Source organism: Tasmannia lanceolata, unplaced genomic scaffold (assembly GCF_043159265.1).
Source record: "Tasmannia lanceolata isolate RefF3 unplaced genomic scaffold, GAP_Taslan_0.1 ptg000002l, whole genome shotgun sequence".
Taxonomy (NCBI): Eukaryota; Viridiplantae; Streptophyta; class Magnoliopsida; order Canellales; family Winteraceae; genus Tasmannia; species Tasmannia lanceolata.
The window spans coordinates 51,640,219-51,653,207 of NW_027518679.1; the positions used below are offsets into that span (position 1 = coordinate 51,640,219).

General features: G+C 40.6%; 1 pseudogene; it reads left to right on the top strand.

The window, feature by feature from the left end:
* On the top strand, positions 1–944 carry LOC143877746 (lipid transfer protein EARLI 1 pseudogene; annotated as a pseudogene).
* Positions 945–12,989: the final 12,045 nt, after the last annotated feature.

Sequence of the window (12,989 nt, forward strand, 5' to 3'; positions counted from 1 at the left end):
CTACTCACCACGCAACCAAACCCTTCTCCCTACTCTATAAATACCCACTTCCCACTGCATATCTCTTCACACCAAGTGTTTGAAGATGGCCTCAAAGAGCTATGCATCCATTGCTCTTTTCCTAGCCCTCAACCTTCTCTTCTTTTCCCTTGTCACTGCCACCGAGTGCGGGTGCAACCCTACACCTACACCTAAACCCAAGCCAAAGCCTAAGCCTAAGCCAAAACCAACCCCTCATCCCTCACCTTATATCCCTACGCCTTCACCTCCCAAGACAAAACCCACCCCTATCCCATCACCTCCCACACCTACCCCTAAACCTCCCACTCCTACACCTCCCACACCTACCCCTACACCTCCTTCCGGGGGTAAGTGCCCTAGGGATGCCCTAAAGTTAGGGGCATGTGCCAATTTGCTTGGGCTGGTGAACGTGGTCGTGGGTTCTTCTCAAACTCTCCCATGTTGCTCTTTACTTGAAGGTTTGACTGATCTTGACGTGGCTCTCTGTCTTTGCACTGCCATCAAAGCCAATGTGTTGGGCATAAATCTCAACGTTCCTATTTCCCTTAGTTTGATAGTGAATGCATGCGGGAAACAGGTCCCATCTGGATTCAAATGCGAATAAGCACTTCCGGCCTTATCTCGTTGTCTTTATCTTCTTCCTTTTTTTATCTTGCCCTTGTATTTTGTTGGGTGCTCTTGAATAAGGATTTGAACAGTCCCAACACAGCGAATATAGTTATAGAATGTAATAAGGGGTGGAGCTTGGTGCAATATTTTCTTTCACTGTGATGAAAAGATTGTGGCATATCTGGTCTTTCAGTATTTTGATGCTTCTTGTACTTTCTAAAAAAAAAATTATAGGTGAGTGGGTGTTTCTTAAGGTGGGGAAGAGAGCAGCGTTGATGTGCTTATTTACTTGGAAATAAAGGCTACTTTTGTTATATGAGTTGGCTCTATAGTTGAATTCTCAAGTTACATGTGGCAATTTAGTACAAATATTATTTGAAAAGTATGGTTGTAGTAGTTTATGGATGTTTTTATAATGGTCTCTTTGGTTGCACAGTTTATGGGGTTTACAAGGTGTTTTGGCTGGTTTTGGAGTGCCACTTCATCTACTAGTAGTGTTCGGTTGCATGTTTAGTAACGAACTACTAGGAGACTACTTGCCTTGTCTGTCTGCTCATGTGACAAGCATGACTTTCGTCTCCTACCAAACAACTTGGAAAAAGGAGGATTTTAGTGGTAGAGTCTTGGGATTTAGCAATCTTCTCTCTTTCTCTATCTCCTTGCTAATGACACCCTTACCACCCCTTTATTTTGGTAGGCGACATGGAACTTCTTCATTTGGCAACCAAACTGTACAACTTACCACTACTCTATGAGGAGAGTACTTCATTGCCATTACACTTGTTGACTACTGTTCTAATTCAACTAGGTGCGACCAAAGAGAGTTTGAAGACATTAAAGCCTTGTCTTGAAGTTAGAAGGTGTGTTTACAACTCTAAATAGTTATATAATAATCTGTGAAGCACCTGGTCTTCCAGCCAAAGATGGAAAACTGTTCATGGGACATGCACTTTGTACGTTAAGATTTAGCATGATTGATTTAGCACTTTGTACGTTAAGATTTAGCATGACTGTTCATAGGGGAAGATGCCGTCAACCTTTTTCTCACAATCTTGAAGGTGAAAGGAAATAATTATATTAGTTGAGGGCTCATCTCCGACAAAGTATTCTTCCACTGATTGATTTTTTGTGGCTACTTTTCTTACCATAAAAACACTAAAATAACCATTTAGCAATACCATCCTATAGCAAACACCTCAACCACATCACATGTCACAAAATACAAAAAACACTTAAGTTTGCTAGGGAATTTTGCGGAAAGCCATTTCACGGCTGGCTGTTGCATGAGACAGCAGCCACCTCAGATGAATTAATTGAATAAGACAAAATCTGCCAAAAAGTCAATCTGTGGGGCTGTTCTCACATGCAAAAGCCAGCCGCAAAATGGCTTTCGCGAAATTGCCTACCAAATCCCAAGTACAAAATATATCACATAATTTTCTCTTGTAAGAAACTGTACCATTCCATCAGGAAGCTGTATTTGTAATGAATTTAAGTAGCCAATAAACATCCCCAATAAATGCATGAATAAAAACAGATGTTTCTTCTTTATGAGTATATTGGTTGATGCACTTACTATCATTGAAAAAGACAAGGTTTGCAGAGGAGACTTTCCACTACCAAATCGCTAGATTAGACCAAGAGGGATTAATAACATTACTTAAGCACGTGGAGAGGAGCCATCCCACTAGCCACCAAATCAATAGACTACAACATTAGAGCGATTAGCATTATTAAGCCAAACCCACAAATTCAAAAAACCATAACTCGCCAAACATAACCACAATACAAATATATATATGAGAGAGAGAGAGAGAGGAGTGTAACATGTGAATGCATAACCGCAGTCACCAACCCTAGCAAATGGGCACATAACCATGAGTAAAACATGGGTAATTTAGTGAATGCAATCAACCCTAGCATACGGCACATATCCCTATCTTCACAGCATTTGTGGGAATGTAGGCACTGGCATGCTGAAGTGACGATTTTGTGACATTGAGGCACTTATACGTGGGCAACTTCTGTTTTTCTCCTCCATCAAAGAAAAACAAAATCCCAAAAGCTTCAGAAGTTGAGGAAGAGTCGAGAGCAAGAAAGTTTGGCCAAAAGATGAAAGACACCTTTCAATAGGGTCTTAATTTGGAGACTGTCTCTTGAGATCATGTGTACTCTCTGTTCTCTTGCTTGTTTTTGAGTTTTGATTTTGTAAATACCCAAAATACCCCAATGTTAAATTTTCGTCCCCCTCTTTTAAAGAGGGTCGTTTTTGTCCGTTTGAAGTTGACTCAAATTAGGGCTTCCTAATAAAGCCTATAAATACATCTTATGAGAGATTAAGAAACCCTAAACCATCTTTGCAGCCCTAAGAAGAGATCTTCGCGGAGAAAAAGAGGAAGAGTGTGATTCAAGAAAAGATATCGCAAACCAATGTAAGATTATTAATCTTTAATGGTTAAACGAATGAAAGAACCCTAAACTAGGGATTTGATGTGAAAAGATGTGTGATTAGAGCCTTGGTCTTAGTCTATGGCAAAGTCCATGATAGATCTTGGATTCCTTGGGATTCGTTTCGTGTTGAACCCCCAAAGAACTCAAGATCAATTTGTTTGTATCCATAGAAACCTTGTTATTTGAGGATTTTCGAGCTTGGAATTGGATTAGATGGATTTCTCTCGTCGATATGAGTCCAACGGATCCAACCACGAGTGAATCGGATGTCAAACGAAGAAGTTATGGCCGTTTTAGTGCAAAAAGGGTGAAAAATCGCGTTTCAGAATTCCGGACGTCCGGCGCGATAATTTTTTCAAAACTTCAGAAATTCATAACTTATTCATTTCTTATCCGTTTTCGACGTTCTTATACTCTACGGATATGCCGAAAACGTCAGCTTTCTGTTAACAATAGTTTCAATAAGTTTTGGAAACTTTACAATAATGAAAATCTCAAAAATACTAAAAGAATCCTAGGATTATTTACCGATTCGTTTCCAAAGAGACACCAAAGGGTGTCTTATGTTAATATAAGGACATATATGTGTAGACACCCTCATTTTGCTACACATTAACCAACAATAGTCTAAAATATTGATCCGTGGAATTTTCTCTCTAAATCTCTCAATCTCCCTCCTAATGTCCGAAATGTCCGAAATGTCCAAAATATGGCCCGAAAAATTAGAAAAATACCTTGTTTAGTGGCCCGAGTATAGTGAATATTGTAAGAGACCCTCTCTTATGTATTTATATACTTGAAGTTGCCGAAACCCTAATCCAACCCAATGGATCGTCAATCGGGGTTAAATTAGGTAGGGTCGCTTCACAGGCCGAACCCTAATTCTGCTCCGAGATCCGATTTTTATCGAGTCATCAAATCAAGGGTTGAGATTAATTTAGGTGTTTTCTCAATAAATTAAGATCATTTGGTCAAAATTAAATTAATCGGGGTCAGCCCCAATCCCGATCGGACATTAAGTAGCTCAATTGAGGAAAAACATACGAAAACCCACGGATCAATACGAAAAAATGAGAGCCGTAGAAATTATTCAATCCTATGATCAACAACAGATTTTAAACTCATTAATTGGTGGTTTAACGGCTGGGATCATCGATCCAAAGCTGATCGAGTTGGTTGGTCCAATCGAATCGACAATTTGATCAAACGGTGGAAAAATGGTCCGCCGTTAAAAACCGACGGCTCTCATTGGATGAAAATTTTAAATTTGTAATTTGTATGGCAATATTGGGCTTAAACGAAAGAGTAAAAATCAAGGATTCAAAAGGTGAAAAAATTATCGAAATCGGATGCCAAAATCTCCGGAAAACGATATTTTTCTGTTTCCGCGAGTGTTCTCTCTCCTCACATTCTCTCTCCTCTCACCACACGTTTTCCCAAGCTTGGGAAAACGTATATTATTTTCCTCTCCCCTATTTTTGAATATTGTGTGGATACCTTAAGATTTGGTGAAAATCTTTGCAAATTAGGAATAGAACAAGTGTCATAATATTACTAGTTCAAGTAATTGCCAAATATTCTAAAATTTGGACGTTTCTTTTCTCATTCTAAATTTGCAATGACACATGGCATGCAATGAATTGTTTCTTTAATAATGCAATCAATCTTCACTATTTAAAACTCTTTCTATTATTCACAAGCCCACCAAAATTGGACGTTCTTTCCTTCATATATGGGTGTTTCCAAAAGATTGGGTTGGAATATTCTAGGAGCTTTTCATCCATACCATCAAATTGTCTCTCACCTTCAAGTTCTAATCTCCACCCTACCTTTCCCTCTCCTCCTAACTTAGTAACCTTGGTCACCCATTCACCTATAAATACCCCTCCATTGTTCCATCTCAAGACAACTCAAGACTCCCTCTCTCTTTCTCCCTAAGAAATTCGCCCTCCTCTCCCTCAACTCAATACCCCCTCTCTCTTAAAATTCATCCAAACCTCCGCCCCCATCTCTCCATTTCTTCATTTTCGGAACAGTACTTCGAAAGCAAGGAATCATCGTCTTCAAAGGAATCCAATAAAGAAACGATCGCCATCAAACTTCGGAAGAGGTAGGCCAAATTTAGTTTTTTGTCTCGTCCCTAAAAAAAGAAGAAAAGATAATCATGCCCTTCTCTTAGATTTCAATATTGGAATTTTCGATATTGGATTATAAAACCAAAATCGAAACTTTCATAATTGAAAAATTGAAAAGACTTGCTAGATTTGATTGGAAAAGAAGAGATTAGCATAAGTAATTAAAAGGTGAACTTGGAGCATTTATCAAAGTGTCATTCTTTTTTTATCCTCACTCTCAGCTAAAAACCGAAAGATCTAAACCCCTGATGCATATATGATTAATTGAACTATGTGCTTGGCATGGTTATGAGTCACCCAAATCTATTTCAAAATGCATACCATGCTGCTGCACATATCAATTCGGTTCCCTGTGTGTATCCCTCCAAAGGCCCCATGTGCTATGTAGCACATCTAGACTTGTCTGGTCAAACCCAGCCACACCCGGCTCAACCGAATCAACTCAACCCAACCCAACCCCACCCAACCTAATCAAACCCAACCCAACTTGTACTCCTAGCTATCCCAACCCAAATCGGCACCCATATCTCAAAGCCGCACCCCAATTTACAACCCAAGTTGGACCCTTACCCATGCAGCCCAACCCTTACCCCCACCTATACCCTCACACCTACAGCCCTTTCACCCTCTCCCACCCATACGAACAGCGCTCTACCCCTCCCTCACCGCCCAACAGCCCCACTCCCAAACACAACTTGGGTTCACCCCTAACCAATCCAACCCGAACCCAACTCACCCACGCGCAACTTGAGTCGAACCCAAAACCCACAACCCGACCCCACCACCATCCCATAGCTAATCGGATCAATAGCCTAATTTCCGATTCTGCCTCCAACCATCCTATGGCCCATTCGATTCCCAGGACCCGCTCGGCCTTATGTGCTCTTCCCTAACTCATGGCTCATTCAGCCATGTCAATCAATCCCAGCCTATCCCACCGAAACAGCCATGTCCAAACCATAAATGCTTAAACCCATGTTGCCCAACCCATATCGGCACCCATATCTCAAAGCCGCACCCCAATTTACAACCCAAGTTGGACCCTTACCCACGCAGCCCAACCCTTACCCCTACCTATACCCTCACACCTACAGCCCTCGCACCCTCTCCCACCCACACAAACAGCGCTCTACCCCTCCCTCATCGCCCAACAGCCCCACTCCCAAGCACAACTTGGGTTCACCCCTAACCAATCCAACCCGAACCGTACCACCCGAACCCCAACCCGGACCAGCCCGGTCCAACCCAACTCAACCCGACCCAAACTCATGACCTTAACCCATACGGTTCATTCAACCCAAACCGGATTCCACTCCAACCGGCCCAACCTGGATCTAACCCAAACCTAATCCGACTCATTCTGGTTCAGCCCGGACCCCACCCGACTCAACCAGGGTCAGCTCCGACCCACCCGGATCAGCCTTTACCCGGTTCGACTCAACCCAATCCGGTTCAGCCCCAACTCACCCGGTTCAACCCAACCCGACCAGGTTCAGCCCTTACCCGGACCCAACTCAATCCAACCCGGATCCGGTAACCCAAGGTCGCATCCCCAAGCTGCCCAGCTCTAGCCCAATCCTTAACCCAAACCCACGGACAAATCGGCCTTGATCCAAACCCATGGCCTACTTGGCCCTGACCCAAAGCCTTAATAGTCCACTCAGCTAGCTAAACCCAATCCCTTCCCCATCCATTACATCATCACATCTCACCCCATTTCTACATGCATCAGACCCCATATACCATCCTCTCACATCTCATATACTTTTAACACACAGTCACTACCCTTGTTATCATGCCCATAGCCGCTAACCATGTGCCATGCCCATTCACATGATTCCATCCCCAATAGACTATAATATACCTCTTCCCCCATCCATGTTATTTACTCCATCTCACGTCTCATAGCTATCATACCCTTAGCCTACATAGAAAAGCATTCATCTAATCCATCCTCCTAACAATCCATTCGGTTACCACATTTGACTTCACATTCACATTCCCGCCCATACAGCACATACCCCATCCCATCTCCACTTAATTTTTTTATCCAACAGAACCCAAACCCATTTCAACCGCAAACCCAACCCTCAAACTCAACTGAGTCAACTTAAGTGAGTCAATCCTCTATCCAATCAAGGTGCAGCTCTTTAACTAAGTTGACACGCCCAATCTAGTTCGCCTCACCCAAGCCTCAACCCGCACCCCAATCCGCACTCAACCCGAACTACCCGATTCAGCCTAATCCAAGCTTACCCAAACCCAACCCGGTTCGGCCCCAACTCGGACCCGCAACCCGACCCCAACCCAGTTCAGCCACGAATCGGTTCAACCCAGCCCAACCCGGTTCAGCCTTAAACCCCTAAACCTGTTCAACCCCAACTCACTTGAGCCTAACCATTAACCCAATCAACCCTTCCTAACTGAGTTACCTCTTCTTTAACCCAACCGAGTTGCATCCTTATGTCCAAACCCATTAGCCAAAACTTCATCCCTTTTTATTGACTCATTGATGATTCCTCTGCGATTAGCTCCTTCGAGGCTCGTTCCCAATTCAAAAATCTCTTTCAAAAATCTCATTCCTGAACCTGATTCCCAATTCCCAATCCCAGTCATGATCCAAACTCCATCGGAACTACGTGTGGCTTGATCCTCACCATGGGGTACGTAGGCAACTTGGCACTCCCAAGTTCAGTCGCACCTTTCCGTACCTTTCCGCACCTTTCTGTACCTTTCCTCTCCTTTCTTCCGTCTCTTTCATTTTCAACACCCTTCTTCATCTCTTCCATTCTCTTCTCACCCTTTCCTTTTCCTTAAACCGTTTTGCATGTTAGATGTTTCCTTCTGTTTAGTCGCATGATTAATTGCATGTTTAGATTTCTTTATTTATTATTTGTCCTCATCATATGCTTAGAAATCACATGTTTAGCCATCTTGCTAGTTGTGTTGCTTTGGTTTTTGCATGCTTAATTACTTTGTTAAATTTGGAACTCTTTGGAATAAAAAAAAAGAATCTTAAAAGAATCTAAGAACTTATATCAAATTGGAAAACTTCAATTCAAAATCTAAACCTCCAAATTCTTAAGTTTTAGGTTCTAGGCTTGAAAAACTTAGAAATGGCACTCTAGGTTCCCCAATAGAATTCTTGGATCCAAATTCTCACAGAAATACTAGGATGCAACTTAGGTCCATTGCATTAGATCTAGGTTCATATAGCATAGGTCACTTCACCTCAAATCAACCAATCTAATTCAACTCAAACCGAATCTCACCAATCTCATAAAATGTCAAAAACATTCACATAGGCACATAGGCATGTAGTTGCATGTATGATGCACTCCTGGCCCGCATGAGTCTAAACTGTGAACGGCTAAATCATTAGTAATGTTTAGATTTCTAAAATAAAATTCACATTCACCCCCTTAGTTAAACCTGAATAATTAAAGCTTTCAAAAGTTAGGCAAGGTCGGTGCTGTACACCTCGTGCGGTACACCTTCCGACTTCGTAACCAGGTAACTTACCCAGAACTCAAAACGTAGACCAAATTAACAGAGTTAATCATGGGTCCTAGATCCCTAATCTAGGTGGCGACTCTGGTCAGTTGCTTCTTTCGTGAAGTTAGGACTTTTATCTTAAATTTATGAAAAAAAAACAATCATATTCAAATCCAATGGACAAAGGCGCTATCATCATAAAAACACACACCCTAGTGGGACCACCCCCCTCGGGAAGGGATCCACAATATGTCCGATAGGAGATAAATTAATAATGAAACTCATGGAGGATATCCATATTCTTAATTGCAGGAAACTAAAATGATTAAGAAAAAGGAAAATTTTTCGTCATTGACGTACATAATAACGTACTACTTTGGGCATTATAAACCCTTCTCATTTGAATATGTATTGACTTTGGAAAAACCTGTATTGATGCCTTTGAACCTCGGAATTTGCTTTAAGTCTAGCATGACGTTTTGTTTTACCCACTGCTACTTTAGAAACTTTGAAACAACTATATGAATATTTGTCTGGACTTTAGACCTTTGGAACCATCGTTTTGAATTTTGAGTCTTTAGAACTATTTGAATATTTAGAAGTATCTGAACCTCTGAAATATCTATTCTGAACTCTGAACCTTTGGAATAACTGTTCTGACCTCTGAACCTCTGAAATAACTATTCTGAACTCTGAACCTTGGAATAACTGTTCTGACCTCTGAACCTCTGAAATAAATGTTCTGAACTCTGAACCTTTGGAATAACTGTTCTGACCTCTGAACCTCTGAAATAACTGTTCTGAACTCTGAACCTTTGGAATAACTGTTCTGACCTCTGAACCTCTGAAATAATTGTTCTGAACTCTTAACCTTTGGAATAACTGTTCTGAACCCTGAATATTTGAAATAACCGTTATGAATATATGTTCTGAATTTTGAACCTTCAAAACTATTGTTTAGAACTTTGAATCATTGGAACCATTTGAATAATTAAAATTATATGAACATGAACCCTTGATACCTTCTGAACACTTCTGTGGAGGCTTGGATGATTTCTAGACCCTGCCATATGGGGTAAAACATTTGGCAACTCTAGACCCACCATGGGGGTAGTACACTGGAACTTCTGGCCCGTCAATGGGATAAAACGCTGGCCCTGTCGACTTGTATCTGAACTTGAGGAACTAATTCTGATACCGTGGACTGTCGGTGGATAAGCAATAACATGTCTTCTGACACCGTGGACTGTCGGTGGATAAACAATAACATGTCTTCTGGCCATGCCGATGATTCTGAAGTGTATTTGAACTCTGAACACCATATGGGTTTGACCATAGCATTTGAATTCTGAAAACTTTTGACTTTGATCAGAACTTAGACATTGAATTGCGTATTGCACTTTAATTCAGAACCATATTTGACATGCACACATATTTACCTTGTACCTATTATTCAGCTGTGAACTCAGTCTTCTGCTTTGACTCTAATATCCGAACCATATTAAACCTTGGCATGCTTAGACTGTACTTAGAGTAGTATTTTATTATGTACTGAGCTTTTCAACTGACTGTGGTTATAAAATATTTTCAGGTTTTGACCCTCGTGAGGTTAACGAGGAACAGGACGCTTAGTTTTGGAATTTGAATTTTGACTCAGAGATTAGCTTATTTGTTTTCAGTTCATTAGGAAGTGAGTACTTTGAATAAGATGTAAAGACCATATTATTTATTTCCGCTTTGACTCTTTGGGGAGAGATGAGATTTGATTTGACTCTGATGGGTCCGCATTAATTGAACATTGATATTTCAGTTATGAATTGCCATGTTATTTTGTTATTGCTTTGTAGCCTTGTACATTTGTGTGATTCATCTTGCAGGTGTACGGCTCTGTCATGTCTTATGCCCAGGGTGGGGTTTGGGGCGTGACATATTTTAAGGGAAGCATGTCCTTAGTTGTCCTGCCCCTTCCTTAGACTGTCTCTTGAGATCATAATTTGGAGACTGTCTCTTGAGATCATGTGTGCTCTCTCTTCACTTGCTTGTTTTTTAGTTTAGATTTTAAGGGAAGCATGTCCTTAGTTGTCCTGCCCCTTCCTTAGACTTTGTCCTAAGGATTGTGGTGTGTCCTTGTTCCTTTTCTTGAATCATTTGTCTTTAATTAATATTCTAGTAGGGGTCCGCCTAACCCTAGCTTACCGATCAAAAACAAAAAAAATGAGCGTCGAATCTAAAAAATATCAATTTAGGGCTGCTTGAGATGAAGCATCCTATCAGGACTATTTAATCGACATCAAATATCCTGGCATACTTTATTGTTGATATGACATCGTTTGATTAGATTTTTTTTCTTTGCACTTTTAGCTTTAGGAGTATTTTAGATATGTCCGTACAGGTATTATTGAGTTCTTGCTATCCACCTCAGCATGCGCATATTCAGGAAGCAAATGGAAGGTAAGTTCGAGGTGGAAGGTAATTCCTCTAATGTTATTTCTTGGGCTCAGAGTGTAGATCATTAGAGATTAGCTAGGTTTTTAGAAGAAATTTCTGCAATGTATGATGAAATTAAAGATTTCTTTCTTTTGTCCATATTCCTAGGAGTGCACATCAATTGGCCAAATCAGGGGGTCTGGATGGATTCCTTGTAGGTTAGGCAATCTTTGCCTGCTGACTTGCACTTGTAGTCTTTTATCTCTTTAAATATAATTATCTTTCACTCAATAGTATGTTACATTGTTAACTTACCTAATTACTAATGCATAATTCCCATTTTCTGGTGCTACTTAAACTCTTAATGAGGTAAACTATAGTTAGGAGTTAGGACAAGAAACATGTGGCTCATCAACGTACGGATTTCAATCCAAGAATACTTACGGAGTTTAGTGGCAGTGGATTTGGGTGGCTTTTGGCAGACTCGATGAATAAATTGTTAGTGGTGTATTTTTTTTCAAGAATTATAAAATGGGTCATTGGTGTAGAGTCCCAAAAAAATGACGACTTCATGCACTTTGGTACTTAAAGTTCTCGAATATAAATTAAAATTGGCAGCCTTAAGTTCATCCAAAATTGGAGAAACTTAAACTTAAAATTCCTCTCATCATCTCTCTCTAAAAAACACATCCAATTCCCGCGTGACTCCAAAGTTCTCGTCGTTGTTCACATAACTCCACGAGAGCTTAGATGTAAGTTTATTCAAAGACCAAGTCCCCAAGTGTCACAGACAGTTTACACGAGGGTTCACACTACCTTAAAAATCTGGTCAGACTAACCCTGCTCCCCTAAGTTGATTGGATTGTTTCCATAAGTAGTCTGACAAAGTCCATGGACGTGGAACTCTAGACATTACTGATTCTCAACTCTAGCGTAAGTGGATCACTTTTACCCAGGGTTCCATTGCTTTGGTCATAAATCTTTGATTAATTGCTTTGGGTTTTCCCCTCTCTTCGTTTTTCATGTGACAATGCAAGCCCACAAAGAAGCTCCACCTGATTTGCAATGCAAGGATAAGTTTCTTCTCCAGAGTGTTGTTGCAAATCCTGGCGCAACCATTTTACCCCGGAAATGGTTGGATGGTCTTGTCTCTTAGCTTTTAGTATTAAATGTTGTTATGATATTTGTTGCCAAGCTCTGATCTGACATAAATTGGTTTTTCAGTTCAGCAAACAAGCTGGAAAGGTTGTTGAGGAGTTTAAATTGAGAGTGGTCTATATTCCTGCTAATCCCCCCTCGCCAGTCCCCGAAGGATCAGATGAAGGAAATTCGCCGAGGGCTTCTGTACTAGACAATGGAAACACAAATGCCTCCGTCTTTGATGCTGTCAGTATTTCTCATCATTAGAGTTTTCTCATTCTGAATGTCATATATGAGTTCAACTATTTTTGTTACGTGTTCTCTACCACTTTGTTTCAAGTGCGCATACATTTAATGTAAAGTGAACTTTTTCAAGGATCAAGATCTGTTGATGAACCCAAAGAGAAAGCTTCAGAGATAAGACTATTTTTTAAGAGGTTTGTATTTCAAAAATAATCATATCATGATTAAGTTATATCGGGGGCTATTGCTTTTGATATTACTTGTATTCACTATTCTTTCTCTTCTATGCTTGCAAGTGTTGGAGAGGTTGGCTCTTCTTCATTTATAACTAAATGACAGATTGAGGCCATTTATGACCACTGCCTCAATATAACCTTCTTTCCTTTCTTATTCTAACTCTTCTTTTTTTTTCAAGGTGTGTGAGCAAGATATAGTAATTTTGTGGTTATGAAGTATACAACATCAGGG